The following is a 6,515-nucleotide window of genomic DNA, read 5'->3' on the forward strand; positions in this document are numbered from 1 at the left end:
GGCCCAGCCAGAGTCTGGACTTGAACCCGATTGAACACCTCTGGAGAGTCCTGAAAATAGCTGTGGAGCGATGCTCCCCATTCAACCTGACACAGCTCGAGAGGATCTGCAGAGAAGAATGGGAGAAATTCCCCAAATACATGTGTGCCAAGCTTGTAGCATCATACCAAAAAGACTCAAGGCTGTAATCGCTGCTAAAGGCAAGACGGAGCTGCTCTTCCTCCCGGGGAAGGACTGCCCGTTCCATGATCTCGCCATCACGGTTGACAACTCCATTGTGTCCTCCTCCCAGAGCGCTAAGAACCTTGGCGTGATCCTGGACAACACCCTGTCGTTCTCAACTAACATCAAGGCGGTGGCCCGTTCCTGTAGGTTCATGCTCTACAACATCCGCAGAGTACGACCCTGCCTCACACAGGAAGCGGCGCAGGTCCTAATTCAGGCACTTGTCATCTCCCGTCTGGATTACTGCAACTCGCTGTTGGCTGGGCTCCCTGCCTGTGCCATTAAACCCCTACAACTCATCCAGAACGCCGCAGCCCGTCTAGTGTTCAACCTTCCCAAGTTCTCTCACGTCACCCCGCTCCTCCGCTCTCTCCACTGGCTTCCAGTTGAAGCTTGCATACGCTACAAGACCATGGTGCTTGCCTACGGAGCTGTGAGGGGAACGGCACCTCAGTACCTCCAGGCTCTGATCAGGCCCTACACCCAAATAAGGGCACTGCGTTCATCCACCTCTGGCCTGCTCGCCTCCCTACCACTGAGGAAGTACAGTTCCCGCTCAGCCCAGTCAAAACTGTTCGCTGCTCTGGCTCCCCAATGGTGGAACAAACTCCCTCACGACGCCAGGACAGCGGAGTCAATCACCACCTTCCGGAGACACCTGAAACCCCACCTCTTTAAGGAATACTTAGGATAGGATAAAGTAATCCTTCTCACCCCCCTTAAAATATTTAGATGCACTATTGTAAAGTGGCTGTTCCACTGGATGTCATAAGGTGAATGCACCAATTTGTAAGTCGCTCTGGATAAGAGCGTCTGCTAAATGACTTAAATGTAATGTAAATGTAAAGGTGCTGCAGCAAAGGGTCTGAATATTTATGATATATATTTTCTTAAAGTGATATTTCAGTATTTTCTTTCTTCACATTTGCAAACATTTCTAAAAACCTGTTTTTGGTTTGACATTGTGGTAGTGTGTGTAGATTGAGGAAAAACAATTGAAACCATTTTAGAATAAGACTGTAACGTAACAAAATGTGGAAAAAGTCAAGAGGTCTGAATACTTTCCAAATGTACTGGAGATTTGGCAATATATGAACATTCTTCTTTACAAAACCGTTCAAACTAGGTCAAGTTCCTTGGGGAGTGTTGATGGACAGCAATTTTCAAGAAATGCCACAAATTTTGAATTGGACATGTATCTTTTTATTCCTTAGCAATTCCACTGTAGCTTTGACTGTGTGCTTCATTGTCGTGCTGAAAGGTGAACGTCCGTCCCAGTATCAGCATTCTTGCTGAGGGCAGCAGGTTTTCCTCAAGGACTTTCCTGAACATTGCTTTATTCATTTTCTCTTCTATCCTGATTAGTTCCCCATTCCCTGACAATGAGAAACATCCCCAGACCATTATTCCTCTTCCACCAAACGTGACAGTTGGCACTATGCATTGGGGCAGGAAGCGTTCTCCTGGCATCCACCAAACCCAGATTTGTCCGTCGGACTGCTAGATGGTGAAGTGTGATTCATCCCTCCAGAGAAGGCTTTTCCACTGCTCCAGAGTCCAATGGCGGCAAGCTTTACACCACTCGAGCCGATACTTGGCATTGCGCATGGTGACCCGAGGCTCGTGTGCGGCTACTCGGCCATGGAAACCCATTTCATGAAGCTCCAGAAGAACAGTTCTTGTGCTGACGTTGCTTCCAGGGGCAGTTCGGAATTCAGTAAGTGTTGGAACAAAGGACAGGATTTTTACCCTATTTAAGCCCTATGTGCTTCAGCACTACGCGGTTCTGTTCTGTGAGCTTGTGCGGCCTACCACTGAGTTGTTGCTCCTAGATGTTTCCACTTCACAATAGCAGCACTTACAGTTGACCGGGGCAGCTCTAGCAGGGCAGAAATTTGATGAATTTACTCGTTGGAAGGGTGCCATGTTCACAGTCACTGAGCTCTTCAGTAAGGCCGTTCTACTACCAATGTTTGTCTCTAGAGATTGCATGGCTGCGTGCTCGATTTTATACACCTGTCCGCAACGGGTGTAGCTGAAATAGCAAAATACACTAATTTGAAGGGGTGTCCACATTTGTGTATTATATAGCGTAGTCTAGGAAGGGACGTTGCAGGCCAGCTCAGTGCCGGAATCGGTGGAGCCACCTTCAAGATACTGTGCCTAGCCAAGGATTAAACAAACAACTAGAGCTAAACTGTTTACTCTAGTATACATAGTCCTTCCTAGATTGACCAATATATTGTCTTTTGTGTATTTCATTGTTCTGAGTTTTTGATAATCGCCAGTGTGCCCGCCTGTGTTTTTTTTAATACAACGTATTTTCTGCACGCAGCTCTGATAGGACGTGCATAAAGCTATCTTTGTATAGACACCATTACTGTGCCGTTCTTAATAATAATAAATATATATATATATTTTTTAAATATGTACTTTTCATGTTGCCTCTACAATGACGTGATGTATATTGATTGTGTATATAGCCTACTGTCATGTGACATTTACTTGTCGGCTTGTCCCCCACCTCTATTTCTAGAGACATGTCCACAAAGCTGCCTGAGAAAGATTAGTTGTCGCAACGCGTTGCAGTTATGCGTCCTGATGTACTATGATGACTGCTCCTATATGTATTATTGTGTAAGTTTGTGTTAATAGTTAACTAAAGTTAATTGCAACGTACTAGCCGTTTACTCGTCTAAGCGCGAAGGTTGGCTGCCGTGCGGAACTATAGTCAAAAGTCCGACAATGAGCACTTAATGGTTTCAGATGGCACTCTATCCCCGCTCTTTTGAGCCCTAGCTCAAATTACCGCTCTCTCTCAATTCAGTCTATAAAGCTGAAGCGTTACAAATGTGATTGAAATGTAACGGTCATTTCTGATTGAGTCGATATGCAGCGTTGCCCGTGAATGCAGTCTCAATTAATTTCACTAGGCCTGCCCCCCGCTTCCCTAAATGTTCAATTAATAGCTATTGTTTTAATCTAAGAACACGGTGATTTATTTACTTAGGCTATTCATATCATTTGGAATAACATAGTAGCTATATTTCCATATATTGTATATGGCATAAAAGTGATAGTGTGTAGTGTACATGACGGTAGTCTTCCATCTGGTGCTGATGTGACCATGATGATAAATGCACTTTCCTATATGTCCAGCAGTTGGCAGGATGTACATGGTCTGAGTTACAGAGAACACAAAAACAAAATATCGTATGCCTTCACGTAAGACTGATTCAGTTCAGCTGTTTCTTACAAAATACTCGTATCACAATTCTTTCAAATACTTAATCTTAGCAGAAATTACTCCTTTAAATATATTTTTTTTTACAATGGAATAATTCGTTTTTTTCCCTTGATTTTATACAGGTAATAGGTCTAAATTGGTTACAACAACATGGTGCTTTAAAACTGAGGATTTCAATGTGTACAGCATAGTAAACCGGTATAACATTCTTAGGAGATCAGATATGGGCCAAACTGTAGCCTCAGTTACAAATGAGTAACATTCTGTAACAACTTCCACAACATAAGACTCAAATCAATAATCAGCATGATCTTTAAAAAACAAAATGTAAAAAAATTGAAGCAGCATGTACAAGGGCCTTTAAAATCCAGTTCTGTTCTAAGCCAACCAATGTCCACTCAGTTTACTTACGGGTTATGAGTTTTTTCCAGTTCAATCTAATAAATATGGTAAAAAAGTTTAAAACAGTTTCACACCTAAACAAATTCAATTCTTATTCAAAAGCAAGCCTTATCAAACCCACCTTTCTGGAAGAGAATATTACTCCTTTTGACAAATCTGCTTTTGGAATCATCATTCCTGATAGACTGCTTTGACCAGATGGTCCTCATAAGGATATACATGTCAGTCAAAATACTTTCTGAAATTCTGACAGCAATTCATTTAAAAAAAAGATCCCTTTTACAGTTACTTTACAGGTAATGTGGCTATAGGCTAGCAAAAAGATCACAGTCCAAAAATGGCACCCTACTCTCGAAAATAGCCTCTATGCGCCCCTGTCAATGGTAGTGACAATGGTAGTGTAGGGAACAGTAGGGAATAGGGTGCCATTTGGGAACCAATTTGACCTGATATATAGGATCTTAACTCTGGTCCAGCATGTATTGGTTGTCACTGTGGTTAGGCCTGTTTTAACGACAGGATGTGTCTCTCTCTGTAGCAGAGGTGGGCCAAATGTCTCACTGGGGTGAAAACAAGCACTGTACCCAGGATAACTGCTGCCAGTGATACTCTGAACCAATCATAGTCCACTAAACACATCTGTAATACAGCCCTGACACATACCTCCTTACACTAATGAGCATGGTACTTAGTTCAACATACCAAGCACTGCTAGGGAACAGGATGACAAAATATGATTAGTGCTTTCCAATGAATGTGTAGGTCTGAATTCTCATGAAATACTTGCTTTTCCTTGCCTCTTTTTGACCATGGCCGTGAACATAGGTGACATTAAAACGATCTAACCCAATCAAGTTCTTTCAATTTTAGCACTCAACGGAGACAAGGAAAGGAAGCTATTTGTTACTATTGAGATGTTGCCTCCGTGAAGAGTGCCATTGAACACATCACGTGTTTCTCCATAAGATGAGTAGAACAGATTACTTCAAGGTACTACGATGTCAAAAGAAACTGATACGAACAATGCAAGAAAAAAACCCATAGCAATTTAAAGATTGTCATTCACAACACAAATTCCATCAGTGTCGTTTCCTTCATATGTGCAATACATAAAGCCCTTTCAATGCAGATTTCTACACTTAAAAAATATATATGTAGGCACTTATTTTCCAGATATAAAGAAAGCTCGCTGTATTTCCTCAACAGTAGTTATGGCACTCAGTTTAAATTAGTATGGATCAGCAGCGTTCAGTCTCTGAAATATGTAAATCATCCACCACAAACCAAACCTTTCCTCCTCATTTCTCAATCCTTTTTCCATCTCGTACACATGAATCTGACTGAAGTAATCAATCAATGGCCATGTCTCAATTACCTACCTCCTTACAAACTGCTTTCTGACCTACAGTGCATTCAGAAAGTATTCAGAACCCCCTTTGTTGCAGCCTTATTCTAAAATTGATTAAATCATTTCTCTCAATCTATACACAATAACAAAGTGTTTTTTTAAACAAATATGTCATTTACATAGGTATTCAGACCCTTTGCTATGAGACTCAAAATTAAGCTCAGATGCATTCTGTTTCCATTGTTCATCCTTGAGATGTTTCTACAACTTTATTTGAGTCCACCTGTAGTAAATTCAATTAATTGGTCATGATTTGGAAAGGCACACACCTGTCTATGTAAGGTCCCACAGTTGACAGTGCATGTCAGAGCAAAAACCAAGCCATGGTCAAAGGAATTGTCCGTAGGGAGGTGACCAAGAACTCGATGGTCACTCTGCCAAGCTTGTAGCTTCACATCCAAGAAGACGAGGATGTAATCGCTGCCAAAGCTGCTTCAACAAAGTACTGAGTAAAGGGTCTGACTAAATAGTTACACTTCCGTTCAAAAGCTTGGGGTCACTTAGAAATGTCCTTGTTTTTGAAAGAAAATATATATTTTTTGTCCATTAAAATAACATCAAATTGATCAGAAATACAGTGTAGTCATTGTTACTAATGTAGCTGGAAATGATTTTAAATGGAATATCTACATAGGCCCATTATCAGCAACCATCACTCCTGTGTTCCAATGGCATGTTGTGTTAGCTAATCCAAGTTTATTATTTTAAAAGGCTAATTGATCATTAGAAAACCCTTTTGCAATTATGTTAACACAACTGTTTTCCTGATTAAAGAAGCAATAAAAAAAACTGTTACTAGACAAAAAAACTTTAGACTAGTTGTGTATCTGGAGCATCAAAATGGCCTGAAAACAAATAACTTTCTTCTGAAACTCATCAGTCTATTCTTGTTCTGAGAAATGAAGGCTATTCCATGCGACAAATTGCCAAGAAACTGAAGCGCTCTCACAACGCTGTGTACTACTCCCTTCACAGAACAGATCAAACTGGCTCTAACCAAAATAGAAAGAGTGGGAGGCCCCGGTGCACAACTGAGCAAGAGGACAAGTACATTAGTGTGTCTAGTTTGAGAAACAGACGCCTCACAAGTCCTCAACTGGTAGCATCATTAAATAGTACCCGCAAAACACCCGTGTCAACGTCAACAGTGAAGAGGCGACTCCGGGATGCTGGCCTTCTATGCAGTTCCTCTGTCCAGTGTCTGTGTTCTTTTGCCCATCTTAATATTTTCTT

The sequence above is a fragment of the Oncorhynchus gorbuscha genome, linkage group LG17 (assembly GCF_021184085.1).
Source record: "Oncorhynchus gorbuscha isolate QuinsamMale2020 ecotype Even-year linkage group LG17, OgorEven_v1.0, whole genome shotgun sequence".
Lineage (NCBI taxonomy): Eukaryota > Metazoa > Chordata > Actinopteri > Salmoniformes > Salmonidae > Oncorhynchus > Oncorhynchus gorbuscha.